This window comes from Labrus mixtus, chromosome 20 (genome assembly GCF_963584025.1).
Source record: "Labrus mixtus chromosome 20, fLabMix1.1, whole genome shotgun sequence".
Lineage (NCBI taxonomy): Eukaryota > Metazoa > Chordata > Actinopteri > Labriformes > Labridae > Labrus > Labrus mixtus.
Window position 1 is genome coordinate 7,758,008 of NC_083631.1, and position 27,477 is coordinate 7,785,484.

The 27,477-nt window shown below is 42.8% G+C and overlaps 1 protein-coding gene across 2 annotated transcripts in view; it reads right to left on the reverse strand.

Moving 5' to 3' along the window:
- LOC132954521 (interferon-induced protein 44-like) overlaps positions 1-27,477 on the reverse strand; it is a 158,302-nt gene that overhangs the window by 41,348 nt on the left and 89,477 nt on the right. The gene's annotated exons all lie outside the window — the stretch shown is intronic.

Consider the following 27,477-nt stretch of genomic DNA (forward strand, 5'->3'; position numbering starts at 1 on the left):
TGTTTGACTCTGCAGATTTGCGGTGTATGTGTGCTCACTGTACCGCCGTCAGATCGGTCACATTTGCACACTGTACCGCCTCCTCTGGACACCATGACGGTGGTTCCTCCTGGTCAATGTTTGCTAAAAATAGCATCATAGCCTTATTTTTAACAATCTATTAAAATCAATTTCATGGAGAAGTTTCTGCTTGTGTGTCTAAATATCTTTAAGTTTAAATTGCTTTCCCCTTTGACTGAACGTTGCTACAAAGGTCTGAAACATTTTCTTTTATAAAAACAATCAGCAGACCTTTAAAGGGAAAAATAAATGTCATGCACAGGATGTCTGTGTACAAATCCATATTTCAAAACACTTTCAAACAAAGTCTGAAAACAGCAGTTTGGTGGGGGGGGGGGGGGGGGGGGGGGAGGGAGGAAGAGGAAGAGGAGTGAGCGTTGGGACACTGGCAGACATAGTGGTGATAAATGTTGGTTGAAGGGCCCCCAAATATTTCTTGCTTGGGGCCCCAACGAACTCTAGAAACGCCACTGGTGGTATAGGCTGCCTGCGGTACACTGATGACACTCAAAACATGCAAATGGAAAAACAATAATTGCCATGCACTTTTATCTTCACCTGCGTCTCGCCTTTATAATTTAACTGTACGCTGTAGATTCTGTCATTAAAATCCAGCCCACTAATTACTGCAGTTGTAAACCATGGTTTAATGACATTCAGGATTAAAGATAAGCAACTCAAATGAGAGACATTTGGATGGCTCCAGACAAAACAGCTGACCTGTATCCACCAGATGGCGCTGTAAGTTTATCCCATAACACATGCTGAAGCGTCCTCTCTGTTCCTCAGCGGTCACATCATTGGATCATGAGTCTCATGTCTGATCTTTTAAACACAGGACACCCTTTGATCACTGTAACAGGTGACATTTAAGTTTTTATCATCCTGCTTACAGCTAGCAGGACTAGCGTAGCTTTAGCATGATAGAAACTGTTAATACATCACATTTAGATTGAACCCTCAGCTATAAATGTGGACTTAATATGTATGTAAACACTGCTGCACGTGGAGACACAATCATCATATTTCCCTTGTTTTGATGCTCTCATCTGTGCACTGTTTATTTTTGTTTGCTTTTTTATCCTCGACCAGTAGGAGGCTGTGCTTGTTCAGAGCTCCCGTCAGCTGCAGCATCACCACACATAACAATTTCCATGAAATTACATCACAGCGTAGAGCCCACCTCCCACCCCCGTCTCTCTCTCTCTCTCTCTCTCTCTCTCTCTCTCCCTCTGTGCCCACCTCCTCCTCACAAGCCGTGCGGGGGCTGACAGCGAGGCCTGCACACACGTAGAGCGCTCTCTGACGTCACAGCGTGTGTTGTGGCTCAGACGGGGGATTCTTGAGACTATAAAAAAAAAAAAACCTGAGCTGGTGCTGCAGTAAAGCTGAGTTACTGCAAGAGGAGAGCTGATCCCGACTACCTGTGTGAGCGGATAGAGAAAAGTACAAAATGTTCTTCAAACATTAGTTACTGGTTCTAAATGCAGAAATGTTTAGCTGTGATGGTGAGGGGGGTGCTTGTGGGAAACTTGCACAACTAGGGGAAAGTTTGCCTATATTTGGCTCTTTTTACGGTGACAACCAGAGGCGCTGCTTGTCAATAGGCAAGGCAGGGAACTGCTTTGGGCCCCGAGCCAGTAGGTCCGGACAAACCTTAAATCACAGCATTGACTGAAAATGTGCAAATTTGGCAATGACAGTAGAACACCTCCCTGAGAGGGCCCCATCTGATAGCACTTACTCTATTGCCTGCTAGTTGGCCCATGCATTATTGCTACACACTTTATTAAGAAACACACTGGCTAACTAGCCTTCTTTCTAGTGAATCAGTTAGTAGTTGGTGTTTACTGTTTGGCTTTGATGACCCCTCACTCCTCTGCAGCTTCACCATCTCGTCCAAACACGGCCATTGTGGCTTCAGAAACCAACTCGGTCAGAACGCTGTACTCGAGGCGGGTCAGCTAACAAACAGGTTCAAATTTAAACAGTTAATAGGAAATACAAATATTCTGCATACATGTCTTAGGATGGTTTTTTAATCTGATACTGAACCAGGAAATATATCTGAAATGGTGTTTGTGCATGTGTGCATGTGTGTGTGTGTGTGTGTGTGTGTGTGTGTGTGTGTGTGTGTGTGTGTGTGTGTGTGTGTGTGTGTGTGTTTGTAATGGCTTGTGATTTAATGGCCTCCCTCGGTCCCGGTGAGAGTGCCTTTGGCCTCCTGTGGAGCTGCTCGGTATTTCACTGTGATGGGCCGGGCTAAGCATTTTCTGAGCCAACACAGCGGAGCAGCAAGGCGTTCTCCGAGCGTGCTGCGAGGACCATAAACACAACACGAGCCTGCAGGTGAGGCCTCATCGCAGCTGAAATCTCTTCAGTGAGAAAATACACAGAGAGGGCCGGGGTGTGTGTGTGTGTGTGTGTGTGTGTGTGTGTGTGTGTGTGCGTGTGTGTGTGTGTTCCTATTTATAGCCAATGACTAAAGTGCTGAGGGGACAGAAGTGGGGTTGAGAGCAGGGGCACAGTTTAGCGTGACACCATGAGCTGGCTGGCAGTGAGGCAGAGGTTATATATGGGTGCAAACCTCCAATCTCTCTCTCCCTCTCTCTCTCCCCCCTCTCCCTTTCTCCCTCTCTCCCTTCAGTCAGAGCTTTTGAAGTTGTGCTTTAACCTCGTTTGTGAAATGGGAGGAAACCTGAATCTAATATTCACCGTGCTGTCCTCTTTCTCTTTCTTGATATTAGAAAAAGCTCATTGTTCTCAACACGGAAACATACAGCCACACCAAGAAGAGGAAGAAAACACCCGAGGTGGAGAGTAACAACTACTTTGGTTCTGTCAAATGTACTTGTTGAGCGTCTTGAAATGATCTAAATGAGTTAGTTCATCTCATTTACTGATACTTTACAAGTACATTTTGCTCGCTGCATTCACAGATATTTTATACTGATTACAAACGATTCCCTTTGCGGCGTGGTGGGCAGGGTCGACGAGCCTCTCTACCATCTGAGTGACATCACCACCCAACAGAGCATGACCGGCGACAGAGCCACCAGCAGCAGGGGAGATGAGGGTGATGCTACTCACACTCCTCACTCCTTTATTTATCCCCCTCTGCCCCGAGGGTCTGCTTACTCTCCCACTGCTGACGTAGACACCCTGCGCTTATCGCTCTCTCTCTTCTATCTTCTTTCCATTTGAATTTGCATTCTCATATTTTTCATATGCATGCAGCTGGATGATTTGAGTTTCATGATTCACTCTCTTTTTTTTTCCCTTTTGACTTTTATGATTCATAGGCCTGGCGGTCGTTTTCTCCCACGAGAAGCTCTTCACTATCTCTGACAGTCATTCTACTTTTTACTTTCCCGCATTATATGTTTTCTAAACGCATGTAAACAAAAGAGCTGAAGCATTGGTTCTAGAGAGAAAAACATGTTTGATGAGGCTGTGCAAAGCTTCAGAGACCGCAAACCAAGCAAGTTCAATTCCTTAATGCTTAATGCACTGTTAAAACCATGTTAGCTATTTCTTCAAACACAAATGAATGTAGCATAAATGAAAGCCAAAAAAAATCCCTGAAGCCGGGTGAAACTGAGCCTGGAGTCAGAGGAATCTGATTTGATGACAAAATTATTTGCAACTAAATTCTCAGATGAATCATTGAACATTTTTTAAAATGTATTTTTTTCAGGAGCAAGCTCAAGCTGCTCCGACCCAACTTAACTACTCGCAGCCTGTTCTCAATAATATCTGCAGGGATGTATGCTCTACTTCTTGTTGGTCACTCTCTCTTTCTTTTTCTCTTCTTAGCTTCATCCGTCAACGTCCAGGACACTCTTGTTAAATGAGTTTCTTAATCTCAATGCGGTTTCTCCTGGTTAAAAACATTTAAAAAAAACGTCCTCTTAGCATCAGCCGTTGTATCAAACAGTCCAGAGACGGGCTCACCGGCTCTGAATTTGCGTATTTGTAAACAGTAACCAGGAAAAGGAAATGAAAGTCTTAACTTAGATATCTGTTGTCTGTAAAATTATGTTTAGAGATCCAACGTCCCACTCAACATATTATCCATCAGCACCTGAATCCAAACCTTCACCAGACTTTAACACGATGGGATCATAGATTGCTAACTAACGTTTTCTCCCTATGAGTCAGTGTAGCTATCATTAGCTTCATTAGCTCTAAATAATATGTGCTATTCTATTCAAATCCAAACCTCCTGCCCATGTCATCTCTAAAAACAGCCATCATCTCCTCCCTTCACTTTCAAGCTCGTCCCCACTTTTCCTCCTCCCTCTGTCATCCCTCCTCATCCTCCATCTCCTCCACCTCTTCCTCCAGCGTCAGTCCTCCTTGAGATCCCGCTGTGAGGTCTCACTGGTGGGCTACATCCTCCCTTTTGATCCCTCAGTGTTGCGTCTGATGTGGCCGAGCTGCCGCTCTGAGCCGGGGCTGACCTTTCCTCTGGGCCCTCCTCGCTCTCATGTGAAGACCCCCGGAGAGAGGCTCGGGGAAATATTGACATCTTCCATCATCAGAGAGTGCGTGACTGACACATGTCCATGCTTGTCTTGTGGCCTGTAGTGTTGTAAACATGTGTCCTTCTTTGTGTACCATTCGTCCTTATCATGAAATGAGAGCATTCAGCTGCAGCGTGTCCATGTTAGACCACAGAAAAGATGAACCAATGTAGGACTGCATGTTGCAAGGTTAGTTTTTTATGGTGGAGAAATGAGCAACTGTGGCAAAAAAAAAAAAAAAAGCTCAAATAGTTCAGACTCATATTGGGTTGCAGGGAAACGATGGAGAGGAGGAAGGTCAGTTTTCTCAGATTTCTATCAGCAGAAAGGAAAGTGCACAATGAGGCAGTGACGCAACACTCTTTAAATAATTAGTGTCTATGGTTTAAGCTATCGGCCTTCAGCAGGGGCAGTAAGTTGGTTGAGCTCATGTTGGCCAAAGAGCTGATGAAGACGCTCCTTAAGTACGTCTAGGTAAAATGTATCAAAGATGCAAGCGAAGCAGCAGAGTTAAATAAGAAAAGCACAAAGGTCGAACGGCTCGGATCATTTACTTTTACTGTTTTATCTTATCTTTATCTTTTATCTAAGTGTCACAGCTGGCTGACAATAACAGCCACAATGATCACGTGTTTATCTCTTCTGTTATCTACCAGCATGTACTGTTGTTGTTGTTGTTCGTGCAACATCACCGTCATGATTCAGTGTTTACACCTGGAGTCTGAACTGTGACATTTCTTTATTAACATGATACAGAAATGTGCTTGTTTGCTTTCTTACTTCAATAGTCAAATTATTATATTAGAATATCATCAGTAAATAATAATTGATACCAAACTCATGTCTGTATGAAATACTGCCAGCCTCAGCATGCTAACTTAGCTTAGCATAAGGATGATATGTGTCATCCCTGCTTAATGTGTGAGTCTGTGTTGCCTTTCTTTCAATGGGGCCGGCGCGCTCTTTAAAGGGAAGGCGTGTCCGTCTTCTCTCCCTCTTACTCTTTGGTTTGCCCGCCTCACTTCCTTCCTCTTGCTGCCATCGGTTCAGGTATGTTAGCATGTAGCTAACTTGCGTCCTATGCGATGTTTCATCATAACGTGTCTTGCAGCCCTGTATCTTCCTGCAGCGCGAGCATACAGGAAGCATGACGCGCTCCTCTCCCTTTCGCCCTCGACGTCCTTGTGTGTTTGGTGTTTTTATAATGCAGTTTAATCCATTTTGTATTAAAACATCCTTTATTTTTGATAAATTGAACCACGTCTCTTGCCTCTTAGTGTAACAAACCTGAGTGCCTTATAAAACTGATACCTTAAAATTAAAAAAAATCCTTGGGTGAAACTCCCTGTTGTGCATATTTTTTGGGTTTGTGTTAAAGTCACCTTAACTAAAAATTGTATATCTAAGGTTAAAGATTCTTTCCTACCCACTCTCATACACGTTGCCACAATCAGATTGAACGGTGGGAACAGCACGCATGGATCCGTATGAATGTAAAGAAACAACTCGGTGTTCAAAGTGAACAATCTCTGTTTTACAGTTCTGTGATAAATCATCTATTTCCAACAACTATTTCTCGTCTTGACCCGGTAAAAATGCTGGAGTCTCGGGTGGTTGCCTGGAAACTGGTCTTGTTTTGTCTAATAGGACCTCACAGTGGTTTGTAATGTAGCTGCTATGTTGTGTTAAAGCACACAAACAAATCCCTGTTTTCACCCAGCTGTAACTACACACAGCGATCTACTGCAGTATCCAACTACCTGCCTTGAACCTTGTTTATATTTCCATTATATAGCCGTTTATGTATTTGGGTCTGTCTTTTAGTGACAGCTGTAGACACAGAGACGATGGCCTGCAGCTACACTTACTAGTGTGTGAGAAATCAGCCATCAGTAAGACAAATAGCGTTTGTATTTCTGATGTCACAGAGACAATTGGAAGAGAAAGCATGATTTAAAAAAAAAGCAGAAACATGCATTTTATGTACACGCTCCTGGTTTCTATAAATTAATCAGAAATGAAGCTGAGCTGACCCCCCCTGCACGTGGAAGCGGATGTTAATGTATGTTTACTTGGCTCTGGAGCACACACACCATCCCACACTTACATTAACACAGCAGAAAATGCATGAGGAAATATTTTGCTGTCGTGCACCATGATGTGATTACTGAGCATCTTTGGCTGCAGCGGCAGGCTTGTGGTTGTGAGGCCGAGTCATAAATCTCTGACAGGGAAGACAGACTGAGCGATGCACTAGCTAGCCGACAAATCGCAACCGAGACACTGAGTCTGCAAATCATTTACTGTTAGAGCAACACATGTCTTTGGTGCTCAGCTGATTCTGGCATCTCCACTAAGCAGTTGCTACTTGGAGACCTGTGATATCTGATGAATCCAGACTCTGCAGGTGCTCACTGTCTATGAGCACTTTTCAACAATCCAACACATAAATAGAGATAACTCGCCCACAAACAGAACTCATTGTGTTCACCTGCCCGTCACAGATGTCTCTTGATGATTGAAGTTGCTGCCCTGCTGTCTCACACGTGCACGCTCTCTCTCTCTCTCTCTCTCTCTCTCTCTCTCCGCCTCCTGATCGAGTTTCTGTGTTTTTGCACGAGTGAGCCAAGAAAACTGTCAAAGTGTTCCCATGACAACCTCTGTCCAGCTTTAGCAACGTGAAGTATCAGGGAGTATCCGAGTGTGTGTGTGTGTGTATGAGTGAGAGAAATACACATAGGATGTGGGTGGAAGGACATTTTAAGTAGAGCATAAAGGAACTTGGACGTAAACGATAAAAATGTGTGTGGGTGAAAGGGGATTGATTTCTCAGCCAGTTCGTAGAGAGAATGGAAAAAGTAGAACATGAATCTGAATATTAACTTCATATTTACCTTTTTTAAAACCGCCTTAACACATGCCCTTCACATGTGTGTGAGGAAAACGTCTTTATGGAAACACACTCGCTTCAGATAACCTGCCAGTTGGATGAAATTGTGGATCCAAGCAGACAATGCATGCTGCACATATTTATATTTTTAGCTCAGTGAAAGCCCTCCATGCATTAAGGACAGAAAGTATTTTCATGAAAAACCCTTCTTGTGAAAATCTGCAATAATTCATATAATTAAAAAAAATATATTTCAAGACATTTTTATCGGCCTTTTCAAAAATAACTTCATACTCGCGACAGTCCAAAGCCGCAGTGACCGGGGTCAAATACAGAGCAGTGAGTTAGCAACAGCTCAGTTAGCCCTGCAGCTAGCATTAGCTCCAGACATCTCAGGGCTGCTCTGACAGAACCCTCGCTCAGCTGTCTCATCCCCGATGTGCAAGTCCAAGCTGAACTCGCTTCATGTGTCCACGCTGCAATAATTGTCGGCCAGGACTGGAAACCCCTTGTCGACCACCGTAGATAATCCTCCAATGATATAAGCGCTTTGAACTCTCATAAAAGCATTCCTTTAGATGTTTGTCTTCCTGGGTTTAAAAAACAGGTCTGTGATTTTGCCTCTGTTTTTGATAAGATGTTTCTTGCGTCATGAAATATTCACTCTTGTGTGAACTCATGCACCTCCTGCTTATCTCTCTGTCCTTTTTGGCAGTTTCTCCTTCATCCTATGTTTCTGTGTATCTCAGCACACCATTCCTGCACATCTCCTACCTCTACCTCTTTATTATATCTCTCTTACAATAAATCATTTTCCATTTGTGTTGTTGATTTTCTTTTACATTAAGACAGCCCACAAAAACACCTTACAAATTTCCAAAGTTCTTCTTTAGTTTGTTCATTTTGTTGCCCTCTCTTGCATGTTCAAGCACATCTTGAGATCTTTAAAACATGTGAACCTGAACGGACTCAAACATGAAATACAGCACGAGTTACAGAGCCTCTTGACTTTTACAGGACGCACAGAGACAGCAGAGCAGAGGGGAATTGCATGTACTCGTGTGTTTTCTGTGACGGTTGGACTGCGGTGCTGGAGCATGGAGACGTGACCCCTGGGGGCGCCTCGCAAACATCCGTCTCCTTCATGACAGGTCGAGGCGAGGAGCTGGTTCGTCTGATGAAGGGTCAGCTCTGTGTGCAGGAGCATCCAGGTTTTTATGTGACACAGTACCTTGGTCTTTATGAGGGCAGAGACCTCACAGAATGTGATTGCATGGAGTAGATTGATGAAAGATTGGAAATCAATACAGTGCAGTGTCACATATTGTGTTGGTGTGCTTGCAGCGGAGAATGTGTGGATCCAGTTTCATGCGATGATATTTCAAAAAACATTTACAAAATGCATGGAGCTCACACCTCAAGGAAGTGAAAGGTTAACCTTCTCAGGATACAGGACCGCTTTGTTTTTGCATCGGGGATGTCTCAGTGTTCCCCTGAGAGGGACGGTCGAACACTCCCTCAAGAAGAAGAAGATGAAGAACTCTTTTATCTTTCATTTTATTGAATATTTGTTCTGTGATATGTTTTTATCAGCTCAGATTAGGTTCCGCTGAAATTGGTCGATACACGTTCTACATTTAGTATTTCATCAATAACGTATTTGTTTCCTCGTCCGCTTCGATAACTAACATGTTTTCTCTCCGAGGATCACTTCCTAGTTGAGTTGAGGGTGATGCTCTCATGAACACGTGCGCCTGAATGCCCCATGCTCCACCAGGTTTTTAAGAATAAGGGCCGTACGAAGTTTAACTTTACGATGGGGGAGGATGCTGTTTTTCTGTCTCTGTATTTGTTTCCAACCAGCCTTGGGAAATGAGTTCAAGCTTGAACACTTTATTTTCCAGTAAATGTCCCATTTGAATGCCTTAATTGAAATATTGATCTTACTGACATGCTTTATAGGATATTTAGTCTCATTTGTTTACCCCTTCTTGTTGCATTGTGGTTTGACCAGGAAGTATTCAAAGCTTTTGTTTGATGCATGTGGCATTTTAGGGGATTCACATGGGATCTGGCAAAGACAAGCCTGAGGGTGAATTCTGCAGAACCTGCAAACATGTACTTTAATGTCACAACAGCTACACACACTGCTTTATCATGTTTTAGAATTCAGAGAGTAACACTGAGATGTCTCCTAAATCCCCCTGAGAACCGAGCAGAGACTGTGAGAGCTGTCCTGGTTCCTATATCTGCCACAGGATTACAGAGTTACTATACCAGGACTGACCAGTGAGAGGCAGCAATGTGCCGCAAGGCCTCCAGACTGCCAGAGACACAAAAGAAGAAGAAGAGCATGTGCCCTTTCAAACAATTCATATAAGTAGACTGAGAATTTTTGAATTACACTTAACATAAGATGAAACTGTGAGACAAAGTTAGTGGAACATTTTCTGGTAAGAAGCACCAACTTTACACCCCAAAGACAAGAAATGATAACAAGACCACTGACTGTGGGGCAGGTAGAAGGAAGCATAAGAAATAATTTTTAAAATGAATGTGTGCATGGAAGGAAACTGATATCGGCTTCTTTAAAGGCAAAACCCAAAAAGTGAAGAAGACATGCAGCCCCCCCTGCTATGTGAGTCTTCTTTGTTTTATAAAGATAGCATTTTATGGTTTATGTTGATGCTTGGCAGCAGTCGAGCAAAGCTCTGATCCAAGCTGTCGGGCTGTGGTCTTTGTTTTTGGTTCTGCAGAGCTGCTGGTTTACTGCTTGATGAACTTGCTTTGAAATCTGCTCCTTAAAAGTCTCTGCATGATTTTGAGTGTTTGCCTGTTCCTCTTGTATCCTGCTGGTTTGTTGCACAATGCCCTTTTAACGAAGCAGGAGCTGGTTTGGGTGTGAAATGTCAGTGTTTGTGAAACTTCTCGTGCACTGAGGTGTAGGGAACACCTCCAACCCTCAGGCCCTCTGGGAGATTTTACCTTCACAGGAATGTGGACGCTTACTCAGTTTTAATGTTCTTTTTTTGGGGGGGTGGAGGGGTGCTGCTGAGCTCCTCACAATGCTGAACAATCATTTCATTTTCCTAACAGCAGTTTTCTCTTGTGTTTGGTTGGAACGGCTCCAGTGGATGAGAGTGAAGTGAGTGTCACCTTGATTCAGCTGCAGAGTGATGATAGCTAAGTTAATATCACATTATAAATCAGAGGATGAGACCTTTATGTAAACGGTGTTTTGTTGAGACCTGAGTGTGCGTGCGTGTGTGTGTGGTTTGGTCTGTATAGGCAATGGCTGCAAGCCTCATCATTATCTGGTTGTGTAAACTTGTTATTTCATGGAGAAAAGATTTCCCATAAAGCCAGCAAACAAAACTCCATGCAGTGTTTTGGGCATCGTCTTAAAAGGGTGACTTGTCTTTATATCACAGCAAATACCTAAAATGCCAAATAACCACCCGCGGTGAAATGCATGGGAATATAAGAACTTGTTTAGTAGACAATAAGCCAACAGGGCTGGGAATCTTTAGGTGTCTCACAATTCGATTTCGATTTCGATTCTTGGGGTCACGATTCGATTCAGAATCTATTTTCTGGATTCATGATTCAAAGTCTATTTGTGAATTAGTACATACTTCAGGATCTACTGGCTGAATTTCTTGCTGCTCCATTTGGCATTCTACTGAGATAGAGAGTTAGTATTAGCACTTAGCAGGGAGTGACTGATTAACTAAACAATAAAAAAAAGTTATGAATCTTGTCCCATCCCATAAGCCAATCTAACAGTTTGTGCCTAAAAAAAGATCTGTCATATCAAAACGTTGCTTTTGCAATTAAAGTAGCTGGAGGCTTTTAATACAGTGTGCGGATCCTGTTTTTGATCCTTACCTTTAATTATCCGGTCCACCTCATTCTGCATGCCTTCTTAAATAATTCTTTGTGTCTTTGAGTATCACATATTTAAATATTCCAGTTGTCGTCCGCACTCTTTGGCAGCTCTCATTATTCTGCAGGGTAAAGAACCTTAGATCCAGACTTTTTTTTAATTAATCCCAAAGGTGAACGGATTGTTTTCAACTCAGACTCAGACATGGCTACTGGTGAAGAGGTTCAGCCTTTTCTGAAATTTAAATGCAAAAATCTGTGGGCGGCAGAACTTGTACTTGTTTGTTATGTGAGAGAGGAACACGTAATTGTGAAAGGTGGGCACTGATTCTGCTGGAAGTTCAAGGTTGCTGAATTTTGGGTGCCTTATTAACTATTTGTGTGAATGTTGGGTTGCAGCAGACCCCTGACGCTCAATAAGTTGGACATGATTTGTGCACAGACGATGATACACACACAAACACACACACTTGTCCCACAGCACCATACTAATCAGCTGCTTAGATTAGCTGAGGTAGATTTACCGAGCAGAGTATTTGACCAGTCACATCCTGGAGGGGAGCGGCTGAGGAGACGGAGAGCTTGAGAGAGTAGCTTTGAATAGTAAGGCTAATCGCCACCGGGGCCATGGGAACAAGCTAGCCACGGGGTCTAAGAATACAACGGATTGGTGCTTCAATGTGACAGCCAGAGAGCTGCTCTGCTGGACAAGACAGTGACCCACAGTGGGAGGGGGATTAGGGTCATCTCGACGCGGTCTGTCACCAAAGCTAGCTCCAGCTTATACAAGAGAGAAAGTTATTAATAGAAAGTAACAGTGAACTTTTAAGAATGTCCCCAAAGAGTATAAAGACACGCTGTGAGCTACAGGAGCTGCACTGATCCATGGCTTTAATATCAACCTCTTTAATTGTTCCCTATGCCTTTGCATCCAGAGACACAGCAGAAATGTACATTAATAATGCATATGCAATGTTAGGATATGCTAGTTGTTCTCTGTGAGGTCATATTGTCTTTCACAGCCTGTTTGTTAGAATCTGCAGAAAAGCAATTTTTGCGTCTTACAGGGAGCCGGTCTGTGATTTCTGTTTTTGCATGTTTGAGCTCATTTTCAGCGCATCATCTTTACATTTCTGCTGACTGTTTCCCCGAGGACAGCATGCTAATGAACACCACAGACAGTTTAACCAAAGGGATTTAGCAGAAAGTACACCTAATTGAATATCATCCCTGCGTTATTTCTGTCTTCAGATGACGATCTTCACCAAATATGATCCTTAAAGGCAAACCAAAGAGTCCATCCCTTAGATGAACTGCATGGCGCTGAATATCAATACCTGCAGTAAGAAAATCATTATCAAGTAGTGCTCCGTTCCTTCACGATCGAAGACATCCTAACAGCATGTGACCTTCAATGATCACCCTCCAACCTAAAAACATGTTGGCTCTAATTGAAACCTGTCATTCTGCACCTGAGAGCGGGGCATCACATCTCGCCTCCTCCACACAGTCACTCTCCATTAATTTTTTAGTCCATATCGACTCATTCTGTCAATATTTCTGATAAGTAAAGGGGCTGTTAAAAATCCTTGAAGGGTACGTGTGTGTGTGTGTGTGTGTGTAGGTCATAGAGCATCAGAGAGGAGCACCATTCAGAAGAAGGATTTTAAACGACTCTGAAAAAAACAGGTCTCATAGAGCTTTAGCATCTTGAAATGGAGTGAGGATGATAAAGGGTTTCTTTCAAAACAGTTTTCTTCTTCTTGCTGGGTTGTGCATTAGTTTGAGTGAAAGAGGATCCATCCTACAAGGATCCATGTATCATTCATTTTGTTATCATTCTGGCAATCCAAAAAACGTTGATTTCTATTCACTGTATAAAACATGGATGTAGTCTCAGTGACGTCACCCAGTGGATTCTGAAGCGCATATTTGAAGCCCAACAATGGTGGTCACCATTTAGAAAAATGCTCTCTCAACCTAACTCACATTTTCCACATACTCCGTGTGCGCTGCGGTCTGTCAGCGTACTGAATAAAAAATAAAAAGGGATATGAAAAAACAGGGAACTTGCTGGATTTGATTTTCATGTTTAATTTGTCCTATCTGTGTGACCCGTTGCAGGTGATATCACAGATAAAAATGATATCAAACTTCTTTTGATCAGTGATAAGAAATGATCTACAGTGCTGACATAATATAAGTGATATAGTAAGAACTCACTGGTTAAAGTAAAGACAGCATTATTTGGCTGATAGTTTGACCTGTGAATGTGCCAGCTAGCTGCACAGTGGGGGTGTTGGCAGAGCAGCTAATCTCTTCAGATTAGCAGTATGCCAGCTCGCTTGACTTTTTATCAGCAGAGAGAGTGGTGGCTTTCTCTCTGACTGCTGAATCATCTTTATTTATTTTTATTGGATAGACTTTTTTCTAGAACTCGACTGATTCATGAGCCAGCTGATAATATCGGGCGATATTAGCGTATCCAGTGAGTATCGTTATCGGCTCATTTTATTGCAGATATACGCCGATTTTACTCGATTTTATTTCCCAGTCAAATAGCATTTAATTTAAGTAACGTTGTATTACACTAGAGTTTCTCTTTCACCAGCAGAGGGCGCTATGTGCAATATAACAAGCATCATCAATATAAAGGCCCTGACACACTATTGTCGGCCGTCGGTCCTAGTTGGACTGTCGGTGTGCGGTTGTTTTTGTGGTGTCGCTACCCGTCGGCCCCCGCCTGCCTTTTTTTGGCCGATTCAACATGTTGAATCAGCGTCGGCGGTCGGTGAGAGGAATCTCTCTGATTGGCTGTTTGGAGGTTTCATTTATCTCCAGCTCTCGAGTGGTGACCGACAGCGGTGTGAAAATGGTCTTCTCGTATCATAACAACGGACTACAATGCCGATATCGGTATCGGCGCCTTGAATCTCAAATCGGTCGGGGCCCTAATTTCCTTTCTTTATTTCTCCCTAACACTTATCTTTTCTTCTCCACCATCTCCTCTTGTCATTGTCATTCATGTCTCATAGCCTTTTCCCCCTGAGAGCTCCATCTCTCCCAAATATTTTCTATTTTTCCTTTATAAATGTTGTATCCCCTTTCCTCACTAATATGTCTCTATCCCCCCCTCATACTCTTCTCATTTCCTTTCTGGACACTAAACCTTTTAAGGGAAAGCTGCAGGCTGCCTTGGCTCTCAAAAAGGCAAATATTCACACGACAGAAGTGAACTGGAGGAGTCTAGGACACACACTCGGGCTGTGTAACACTCTCTCTTTTCCCTCCTCATCACAGCTATGCTTTACTATAAGGGCTTCTCTGGCTCCTTACAGCCTGCAGCTCCGAGCGTTGGCAGAGAAATAAGTGAGAATGTTGGAATAATTTTTATCAGCTATGAACACATTCTTAGAACACCATGCAAGTGTGAAGACAAACGCTGCAAATGTACGGCCGCAGAGTCGTAACCATTCATCCACACAAAATACTGCACATTGACATTTTTCGGTGAAATGACTGTTGATTAATGACCATGAAGAACATTTGCTCCCACAGCCCGTTTATTTATGCTCTCTCTCTTTGCAGACAGACTGCACTTTGTGTGCTGTGTTGACTCGGTAAACATGAGATGGAAGCCGACCGCTGCATCAATAAATGCCACAACCAGGTTGCACTCTTATTTCTGTCCATATTAGCCGGAGAAGCTAATTATATCTGCTTGTTGGTGCTGAAGAAACCCAGCACTGATCCAAAAAAAGCCCTAACCTCTCTACCAGTGAGTAACTTGAAGCTCTAAATAGCCAGGGAGAAATAAGACGGTGTAAATAAAAAGGGAAGGTGCAGCACTTATAGCATGCAAACATCACATCTATCGGAATTAAAAATGGCCTTCTGTTTATCAAGAATGTAACTTGGATTTGTCCCTACTCTTGAGAATCACTTATTATTTACTAAAACCTCTGGCTTTATTTTTCAGCCCTGCAGGAGGCAGCTTAACAGTGAGAAAGTCTGCAAAGAAATTAAGTTGCTGGGAATGTACAGGTACAATGGAGCGGCTCTGGATCAGTTGGTAGAGTCGGGTAGAAGGTCGGGGGTTCGATCACCAGCTCCTGCAGATACATGTCTGATGTGTCCTTGGGCAAGACACTTAACCCCAAAGACCCCTAGAAAAGAACTATATACGCTCAAGTCGATTTACCATTTACAATCAGAAAACCATCATCTTTGAGACTGAGGTCATGTCCTGTGTGCAGGTGAACCTAAACTTAAATGACCTTCACCTGAAAAAAAGGAAAAGAGCCTGTCCTGATGTTAGAGCTCTCGACATTGATAATTCATGGGGTGGAGGTACGATCAAAAGTGAGGAAATAACAAAAAAGGTTGATGCAAAGTATTGAGTGTTATTTTCAATAACAGGAAACAAATGAGCTTTTTTTCCCCCTTTTTTTAAAAGATTTATTTTTGGGCTTTTTGTGCCTTTATTAGAGAGATAGGACAGTGGATAGAGTCGGAAATCAGGGAGAGAGAGAGTGAGGAATGACATGCGGAAAAAGGAGCCACAGACCGGATTCGAACCCGGGCTGCCCGCTTTGAGGACAATAGCCTCCATACATGGGGCGCGCGCACTAACCACTGCGCCACCAGCGCCCCACAAATGAGCTTTTTTATTGCAATATTCAACAAGATATGATTTTAATTGAACTTCACCAGCCAATGGTAAGACATTCCTTTAATCAAACTGCAGGAATGTTGAATGTGACCTGTCGTTTATGAATTAAATCCCTGAGACACGTCAGTGGCCGTAGATCATAAAGGGACTGTCGTAGGGTGAAGTCTGTGTGAAACAGAACATAAACATATCCTCTCTGCTCAGTGCACAGTCACTCATGTTTAGAATTTTCTTTGTTTACAGCACATCATAACTCTCTCCCCTACGCCTCGCACCCTGAGGTGTCAGAGCCGCGTGTGTGCTTTATGACACTCCCAGAGGAGACCGGGAGATTGGACGGACACGCCTTAATACCGTGAAGGTCACAACGCTGCCTTTGTGCGGACGGAGGAACGGGCATCAGACTCTGACTGAATACAAAACAAGACGACATGTTGAATGGAGTCAGAAATGTTTGTCAGAGAGTGAAGGAGTAAAAAAGAAAAAAAGGCTGATGTTCCGGAAACGGGTTTGGTTTGTGTGAGTCGATTTTTATTTTATTTTCATCTGCTCTGCACTGTGGGATTTATGCCCCGACCCGCCTCACCCCTGTCCAAAAGTGCCCTCTCCCTGTGCTTTATGTCTCTAATATGAATCAGAGTAGGAGAGCAGCGAACATATGAAGTGTAAAATATGTCCACTGACTCACCTCTACCCAGCTCATCACTCTGCCTTTACTGCTGCAGGGTCCTATAGGTTTTAGATGGCGGAAGAAATGAAGGATCCAAACGTACAGACGCTCTGAGACTCTAATTGTAATCTGTATGACTTCTTAAAAAGGGAAATACTTTGAAACACCAGGAAAGGTACAGCTTTCAAACTCTGAGGCCGATTGAAAAGATGATTTTTCTCTTTGGAAATGCAGCTGATAAGCCGAAGGTTTGCTCAGATTTATTATGAGTATGAGTATGTCGTCATTTCCAGGGAGTTATAACTTTGCAAAGTTAACATTTTCAAAGCACAGACGTGTTAAAAAAATATTCACAGTGTGAACCTGTTCTGTTCTTGCTTTTCCTTTATTTATGGTGGTGTTCACCGGGACACTATTGTTACAGTTATGACCAAAACTACAGCAAACAAATCCACTAAATAAATTCACCTCCTCCTTTAATTCTAATGTGAACAAACAATTATTCAAATTAAATGTGTTTTCTGGAATAGTTCATAAAGGTAGGAATCCAAACAACGTGTGAGTGTACAGCTTTGTTTGCTCAACACTTTATTAATTGTACTTTTCAGTCACAGAGTTGCAAAGCCACATCTGGATTTGCAAAACTAGGAATAGAAAAACTCACCAGACACTCTACAGGCCAGAGAGGCAGGATGCACTAGAACGGATTTCTGCTTTTATAAACTTTTGTCGAGGCACTAGTCATCATGTGAGGGACACTGCGGCGGCGGCTGCAGTGAGCCCTGCACATGGTGAGGTCGTAAATCTGCAGCTGAACGCATCGGGAGTATTTAAGAGAGACTCTGATGCATAAAAATGTGAGTCCTATTCAAACTGTAGCCAGCGTGTGTGTGTTTGTCTTTAAGAGTAATCTCATGTTTGACTTCAAACAGACCGACCTAGCCTCCACCTCTGCACTTAATTAAAGTGCTGTGCGACCACTGGGGCTTGTATAGGTGCAGCTAAAGCGGCTACGCTAAGTGAATTCATTATGCAGAAAAAAAAACAAAGTTTGACAGCGTTTGTTTCCTCCGTGGATCTTGTTATCTTTTATCACTCTGCACAATCAACCTCTGACAATGCGTTCAAAGGCGGGAGAGCTAAATCCTTTTATGTGTGTGCTGTATTTACACACACACTGATTTACATTTCTGTGACTGCTGGGAAATATGAAAGAGAGGGGGCAAGAGGCCGTCGGGGTGCAGTGATTCCTGCTCGGATCACACGGGGCTGGCTCACACAGATTAATTGAGACATTAAACTACCAGGATGTGTCTGAATGTGACATCACAGACGGGGAGAAACACACACACACACACACACACATCCTCTCAGTCTGTGTTGACATCAACTGAATGCTTATGGTAAACAATCCTCGGTACATGTTGTGCCCATTAGCCCAACTCGCTAAGCAAACATCATTCATGCCCCACATGTCTGACAACACGCTAAAACACACACCCATCGCATGTCTTATGTCTACATGTGTGATTTTTTGATTGCAGTAGAGCCGTCCCATCAACATGCTCCATCAGGCCCCACTTCATTAAGAAACGGGGGAACAAACACGCTGCGGACATATTCAAACGAGAAATCCACTTTCTTAAATTGAATCGTAAAAAAGATGACGGACGGCTGTCAGATAGGAAAAGGTGCTTTAATAGGAATCAATATGAAAAAGCCGATGCCGATCAATGTGTTAGCGAGCTGTGACTGCAGGCTTCAACATCTGATTTTTGACTTTTATCACACGTGCAGGACTTCTTCCATGACATAGTCAGGTCAGTCTCATCTGGACCGAAGGGCCAAATGCAAAACAAACAACAGACTTTCCTTTTCAAACTGAACCTCACATGATTCTTTTCCACATCTTTCAGTTAATAATTGCTCATTTTTTATCACATGTGCTCTCATGTTGTGCTCTCTGTTAATCTGAAGCTGATAAAGACACTCCGCTGCATTCAGCGCTGACCTTACTGTTTACTTTTCCGACTCCTATTTTTCCATCCCATCCGTCTGTCTCCCCGCGTTCCCTCCGCTTGAGAATCCGAGCAGATGGAAGGGGGAGCGAGCCGTCTGATGCCAGGTGGTCAAGTGGTTGAGGGAGTACGGATGGAGAGAGAGGGTGGAAACGGAGGAGTAACTCTTGTGGTCGTTGCTCAGCGGTGCAGTCTGCTCTGACCTGCGATAGGACAGCAGTGAACCTTCCCTGAGCTGGAAAAATCAGCTGGATGTTTCCAGATCTTTAACCTTGCTTGTAGTAAACAGCTGAGAAACCTACTGATGTTTTTCCCTGCACTTGTCCACTTTACCTCATCACACACTTAAAATAATTTATTTACTTTATCTTAAAGGACTGCCATTAGAATAAAGGCCAGCTGCTTCTACACTTAGTCAGCACTCAAATGATTTAGGGGTTCCAGCACTCTCATCTTTTAAAAGCAACAACATGTGCTCTGATGAATAAAACATGAGAGGAACGCCACAGTTAATTCTTACTGCTGCTCTTTTTCTCCCCGTCATCCAAAGATCAACTGCTTTACTTCTACATTACGATACTTATTGCAGAGCTTAGAATGAACATGAATCATGGTGGTATTTTTTTGTCCAAACTACTACCTCCTCCACTGAGAGATGTCCACTGCCCTCTCTGTTTGTTTTGTTTGTGATCACCTCCGATCTCTGGAAGGACTTCTCACAGCTACTTAGGCACATAAATACACACTCTCAACACATGCAGAAACAAACTCCAAAAATCTCCCTCAGGTTACAGTATATGCTCATTCTCACAGAGAGGTTTAAAGGCTTTTTATGCGATTGTTCACACTTAAATGTAATATAAATCAAGTATATCCTCTGAAAATAACTCTGTGAGTCATGACTGTCTACAATGGGTGTAAAACCCGAGTCCCATTGTCTGTGATGTTTTCAGAGTCCTATCTTCAGTTTGTTTACATCGCCAGGACGGCCGGCTGACTCCTCCCCTAACGTATAAAAGTTGTTTAATTGAGGGACTAGAGAAAAGAAGAATAACATACTGTACTCACTGCTTAACTGTGTTTCTAGATCACGCTCATTTCAGGTAAATTTACATGCAGTGTGAAGATACGAGCATAATAAAGATCGCTAGCATTAGCATGCTAACACAACAATGCAGCGCGAGTTGTTTTGGTTTCATGCTGGTGCTCAAGGGCGACATCTGCTGGATCAAACAATCGCATATAAAGCCTTTAAAGGAAGTTGTGCCATAAAGAAGCTCCTCTTGCGGGCAAGTTTTTTTTTTTTAGAAAGACTAGTCAGTAACTGAGTTGACGCTTCTCCCTCTGGGTCGTCAGTCTGCGCTTCAGGTGCAGAATTGATTCACACAGTACGGGAGTTAATTATTTTTTATATATTATCCATTTTGCTTTAATTAAGGTTAAGGAGCGTGCATAGTAAAAGCTGTGGCTCATGTGTTTGACAGGTGGACGTGCTGTAGCTCTTCACCATAAGGCTAAAGGTCGGCCTGACATCCAACTCTTTGGTTGTTTGTTGTTTTAAACAATGTCTGAATTGATTTTAAACACCTGAGCCTTAAGCTGAGTCTTCCTCCTGTAGAAGTACTCCATTCTCTCTACACTTCATAAAGTCCTCAAATGGTTTCGATCCTCTCCTCTTAGGGTTAGGGTTTGTCCGAGACAGAGAGCATGCCTGTGTGGGTGTGTTGATTTAGGGGGAAGACCATGCTAGTGCCAGGCAGAGGAATATAGTATTATTGAAGAACACTCATTTAGAAAGAGCCAATCAGGACACAAAAAATACAATATATGTTTACAGTGTTTGAGGAGACATGTATAAAACTCTGACACAAGACTTTAATATGAACACAGTGAACTGATTGAAAGAGACTGACCTGCTCATGTCAGTTCCTCCTTTAAAGACTTGTTAAAATGTGCACACGTTCAGGTATTAGTTCATCCTCTGTGCCAGTATTTGTGCCAAAGTGCTTCTCCCTGTGTGTTCAGCAGATCAGCTCTTCCTCGTCAGCATGTTTGATCAAATGTTTGATTTTCAGATTCACTATTTGCGGAGCAGTTGCGTTGCTACAGCTGATAGCGTTTGTGCACATTTAGCTCTGTTTTTTTAGGACAATATGGCAATGTATGTTTACACGAGACAAATGCATCCAACAACTTAATCAGAACAGGAACAAACAAATGTGTTATTATTCATGCTGTGCTTAAAGGCTTTATATGCGATTGTTTGATCCAACAGATGTCGCCCTTGAGCACCAGCATGAAACCAAAACAACTTGCGGTGCATTGTTGTGTTAGCATGCTAATGCTAGCGATCTTTATTATGCTCGTATCTTCACACTGCATGTAAATTTACCTGAAATGAGTGTGATCTAGAAACACAGTTAAGCAGTGAGTACAGTATGTTATTCTTCTTTTCTCTAGTCCCTCAATTAAACAACTTTTATACACGAGGGGAGGAGTCAGCCGCCGTCCGGGCGATGTAAACAAACTGAAGATAGGACTCGGAAAACTCTGAAAACATCACAGACAGTGGGACTCGGGTGTTACACCCATTGTAGACAGTCATGACTCACAGAGTTATTTTCAGAGGATATACTTGATTTATATTATATTTAAGAGTGAAAAATCACATACTAAGCCTTTAAGATACGTAGTTTAAAGTTATGTCCGTTGCCAGCATCAAATCATTTTAAAAAGCGTTGGGAGATTATCCAACTGAAATAGCATTTGTTCCAAAATGTAACGAGAGGTTTAAGCAGCAGGGAGAAGATGAGGCGCATCCGTTTACTGCATGATGTAACGTGATTATCAGTTGTTTGAATCAACGCTGCCCTGATTTTTACGAGATTAAATATTCAGGACAACATCAACATGGAGCCTCCAGTTTCGTCCTCACACAGCACAGAGTGAAAGGATATTAATGCCAACTAATTAGAGGTAAAGAAGGAGGGATTAGGCTGAAAGGGAGAGTAACCGATGGTGATGTAATGGATGGGCAGATGGCACAAACAGAGGAGGACACAGAGCTATTGTGAACAAGATTTACAACAGGACCATCTCCTCTTTCATAGAGTTTTTTCTGGAAGCCTCCATACATTCAGCAGGAGCATAGGAGCCGTGCGAGGGAAGATTACATTGTGCAATCTCACACCTGGGTGCACCCTGCTACAGAAAAAAAAAAAAAAAACATCATACTGCAGATGGTGAACATCAGAGCGGCAGGAGATCAGGGAGCAGATAGCCTGAATCACCACCCACTGCTCAGATTTTGCTGAGTCATGTAAATATGTACAGCTGCCAAACACTAACTCATAGCATTAATAAAACATGCGTTCCAATAAGCTGTGCTGCCTATATATGGGTCAATGATGTTTATATCACAAGTGCTCTTTTGATATTGAGCATGTTTAAAACTACAACCTCATCTGGTTAAACCAAGATGGCTGCCGCTAACGGGGAACATTCTGCATCTGATTAGAGGGAGTCAATACACTGGACAGTTGTTAACATGGGCATAAAAGGAATGAGATTTCTTCTTTATCATGCCTCGCCACCTTATGTTGAACAATAATCAAAATCCATTTTCACACACGGACTGCCCCTGAAATCTTCCTGACCTGCTACTTCACACATGTGCGTCACAGTGGGAGACAGTGAGCCACATGTGTGAGACTGTCGCACGGGTAGGAGGGCTCTTCTCAGGAGGGAAGACATGACCTGAGAAGAATAATGCGGAAGTGGCAGACGACACTATTCTGACATATCTTGCCTTTTATATCAGCAGAAGAACGGAGCAAAGCATATAGGGGAACAATCACAGAAGGGTATAAACATCTCCATTTTTGTGCATTTTTGTTTTGTGCATGTGTGAAAGCACCAGATAAAGTATGTATTGAGTGCCTGAGATAGTTAGCCCATAGCAGTCTGCTGCTAGGTCACACCAGTTGTTGCACCAATTGGATGTCGGGCTTGTTGAGTTGCATTAAGAACCGTTTTAGACTGAGTTAGCTTGAAACTTGTGGAAGCGACTAGTGATCAGAATTCAAATGATAAAGCTAATTTGAAAATGAAGATGCATTAACAGAAGTGCTTTTTAACTTTCAGAATATGGGTGTATTATTTGACTCAAAAATAAAATTATGATTAATTTATCTAATTTGCATTTTAGTTTTCAACTTCAAAAATGCACATTCTTTGACTAAATTAAAATGAAGAAGAAAATTACATTTGCTTTTTCATTTTCAAAAAATGCCCCGCTAAATTTTTTATCATAATTCAAATTAAATTGCTAATTTTAAAATGAAGATGCAGTAACAGAAACGCGTTTTCATTTTCAGAATATAGGTGACACTAGGATATAGGGAAACTTGAATATGATCTCTTTAATTTCTGCCGTTGTCTTCTTGATCTTTTATCTGTAATGTGAGAGTGAAACAGTGATACAGTGTGTCCTCGACAACGATGGTGAAATGTTTTATGACTTCAGTTGTTAATCAGGTCAGTTTATCTTCTATCAGGATTGATCAGGTAGAAATCGGTGTCTCCTCAAAAGAAAGTTTTCTCATCTTTCACCGAGAAATCAACAGGAGATAAAAGCGTTGATCACAGTTTGGATCAGTGTGAAATAAAGTGGAGTAAAGTTCATCAGGTGACCTCACCGTGTGTGCTCTCTAACTTTAACAGCCGACGGATCATCACAGAGCAGTTGTCAGGATTTGTGACAGAGAAGAAGACACCAACTTTTCCGAGAGGTGGGACCTTTAAACACTGCATCCACCAATCACAGCGAGGGGTGGAGATGTGCCTCTACCCGGCAACAGACCGAGAGGGTCTCCCATTACTCAGCTGGACTCATGTGGGCTGACAGAGCAAGCCTCAGGCCTGAGAGCTATACTCAGTTTGGTCCTGTCTGACTATACATAGGTCATTGTACGTTTAGCTCTGAGAGAGAGAGAGAAAGAGAGAGAGAGAGAGAGAGAGAGAGAGGCCGATATTGCATTTTAAGGAACTTGGCAGATTGACTGGGCAGAGTGAGTGAAACATTAACACTCTTCAACCTTTGTTACTGCCAAAGGAAGCTCTGCTGGAATCTAGACAAACACATCTCATTAGTCAGTCCCCCCCAGTTTGTGTGGGTGTGCAAGTGTGTTCCACTGCCAAAACTGTGGGTGTGTGTTTGAGTGTGTGTCTGCTCGCCCACCACCTGCATATACAGCACAAATAAAGTTGTTGAAATCTAGAAAAAAAACAAAAAAACCCTCTTTCACCACCAGTTCAGCCCGTCTTCTTCCCCCTCCCTTATCAAGAGCGACAACAGAGCCCAGAGCAGCCTCTGGTTTCATCTCATCGCAGCCTCGGGGTTTCAATTATAACTCTGAACTTTACACTGAACATTAAAAAAAGGCTTTAATCAATGCAGAACACTTTGTCCTTGGAAAATGCAGCTCGCATGTCGTGCACGCCAGCACATTAACTCCTGGACCATTTGTTTTTGGTGTTGACACCTCCTCTAATGCTGAAACTGTAAATCACTGAGCGAGGGTGACGGCGCTGACATTACCAATTCATGCAATAACAGAGATTGCTGAGCACACACTCGGAATATACAATCTACTTATTCTCCACTTTGCAAATTGTGTTTTTCATGCTATTACATAATTCTGAGCAATGTCGTCGCACTTCATCAACACCAAGTTTTTTTGCACATTTGCACATTCGGGTATTTGTTATGTAGCCCCAAATTTAATTTTGTACTATTTGTTGCCTCTGCAAAAATGTGATAACCATCACCCGGTAAATTCTACATCAATCAATGATACCTGGAAACACTCTGCTGGAGCAGATACAAACAGAAACAGTAGGATAGGAGGGGGAAAGCAGGAAACACCTGAAAACCTTCCTTAACTTTTTGGGGTGAGCTGCTTGTGTGAACACAATCATCAGACTCTTTTTTTTCCACTGCCACTTTAGCCGGGAATTTTCCTGGCAGCCCCTTTGTGAATTTTCCGCGTGAAAAATAGGTGACCCGACGTGAGAATGCAACCGGAAAATATCGAGGAAAATTCACCAGGAGCAAGCGGGAGGGAGTGGGGACGTTTGTATCGTGCGTCCACAGCATGACCATTGGCTGGAAACCCCGATCGGCATCTCAGTATGTAATGAAACTTATTTTCAGAGTGTGTTCTCCTCTTCCCTTTTGTTGTTATTATGAATGTGTCAAACTACACTTAGCATTTATTTAAAGCATAGCGTCAGACTCTGCAGCTTCATTTCAGGGTGAAATGTGTTGCTGTAGCCTTTGATTTTTCTGTCAAGTGTCAGGAAGGCATCACAAGAACTCATCCTCTGAAATTAAGCAGAGCAGCTGCAGGCTTCGGTCTGAACGCTCAAAAAGAAGGGTGAACGGACAAATTGTGTTTTAGAAATGAAGGAAGATTTCATTCAGATTAGCACCTCAGGGCTCAATTTTTCTGGTAGCAACCCTGTGTGAAGAAAAATAATAAGTGGACTTCAAAATGTTGGGAGTCTGCTGTGACAGAAAACACTTGTATGATCCGGTTTGTCTTTTAGGCCACAAAAGTTAAGCTTGACTCTCAGATTCTAAATTCAAACAGTGCAGCTGTGGAGTTTCTCCTAATCAGAGTTCGGGGGATGGAAATGAAAAGCAGCATAACTTCGGTAATAAAAACAGGTCCCGCCCTGTCTAAGGTGTTAAACGGATTCAAAGACAACATTGTGTGAATGTGGAGGCCAGAGGCTTTTCCCCTCTTATCCAAACACAGCAGCAAAGTCCTGAGCTGCAGCCCTGTCCATGCACACACAGAATATTTCAGCAGACAGGATGTTTGGCGGAGGGGTCACTTCCCAAAAATGCCTCCCAGCAGCAATACAGACGTGTCCTTGATTTGTGCCTGCTTCACTTCAAAGTTATAAAAGTGTTCTTGTATGAAGAGCGAAGAAATACCAAGAAAATAGTTTCCTCAACATGTGTTTTCCTCACTGTTATCGCTCATTACTGACCAGTAAAAGATAACAAAGGGTGAGAGATTGGGCTTTTTAGGTTGGTGCAAATGGGCTGCTGCATTATCCCTTGTGGAAAAACTCCCAGAGGAGCTGTGGCTACGTCTGGGCATGCTCACTGACTTGTTATTAGCATAGCAGTCAGACCAGCCCTGCAGTGTTTACATTTGACATCTGAGGTCAGAAATGACTGAAGGTTGATGTTGGTTCCTGGAGCTGCAGCTTGATGAAGTGGAAGAAGATAAGCTGGTCCACGTGGAGCTACATTATAAAAACAGTGATAACACCTCAGAGAATCAACTCAGTTAAAGTTGTATTATAATTGCCTGTCATTCATCTATTTAGTTTGACACATCTGCTTCTCCTGCTTACCAACGGACAGGAACATTAATGCGTGACATTGGAAAGCACAGTGTGTACAGGCCTGGCTGTTTGAGTGGGAGTTTTTTTTTTTTTTTTTTACAATACATTTGTCTCTGAGTAGAAGCATAAAGACATGAGCAGAATTTCTCTGACAAATCCAGCCTCGTCGCTGAATGACTGAACGACTGTTTTCATTATAGAAGAAGACAAAATGATTTTTTTTGCTGCAGATAAAAGCTGATTTTCTGCTCATTTCTGGTTAATGTATCTAAATGTGCTGACTGAATCTTTTTTTGACTGTGCGACATGTTGTCATGAGGGCATGACAGTCAGACGTAATAGGTGAGGATTTTAAGATTTCCTTCAAAACATCAAGAAATGCTAATCAAAAATCTAATTTCTGACCTTAATTTTCTAAAACTAGCATGATTTTTGAAAAGTAGCCTTCCCTCAGTGCTCCGTCTGCACCCACCCCCTCCCCTCTGTGCTCCCTCGAAAGCGACGCCCCCTCACTTACATGCACAGAGCACCGTTGGTCCAGAAGCGGACCTCAGCTCATCGCTTTGAGTGTGGGCTCGTGCATGGATGGTGTAGAGAGCGAACAGGGAGAAAGGGAGGCGTGTGATTGGTTCTTCAGATTGGTACCTCATGGCAGACGTTGGTTGAAGTTTTTACAGGCTTACAACTGCTACAGATGACGGATTTTCTTTGTACATTTTTTCAGAGCACATGCGTTATTAATGTCTGTCAGGACCTAAAGACAATTTCAACCACAATCTTAAAAAGTGTATCTGGAGGAAATTACCAACCCTGCCTTTAATGTTCACAAATAAAGCTCAGCTGAAACACAAACTTGTCAGGGCAGAGCTTTTTGTGTGTGTTTCTCATTGAAAACAAGAAGTCGATTACAATACTTGCTTCAGAAACCCTGCGTACCCGGGTCAGGATTGCGGCCTCTCCTCAGGTGCCTTGTTGACACTTGGAAAAAAGCAGAACAGGTGCCTCCAAAGTCCCCTGAGGTATTGATTATATGTTCACAATTCCTGCAGGACAACAATGAGTCAGCGTTGTCCTCACAGCCACTGACCATGTTGGATCTCCCTCACCGCCTCGGTGCCCATGTACTGTCAAACAAGCTTTTTAGACAGCATGTGGGGAAAAATAGCAATCACACGCTCGCACATGCTCTACCCTCCTGAAAATATCTTGAAATTGCCCAGTGGGGCTGCATGTGAGAACTCAAACGTACAAATCTTTTCACTCAGGCTTTCAACCTGAGAGAGTGAGTGGGCGTGCGATGACGCTGCTCACGTTGCACGGAGCTGCTGTTCTGC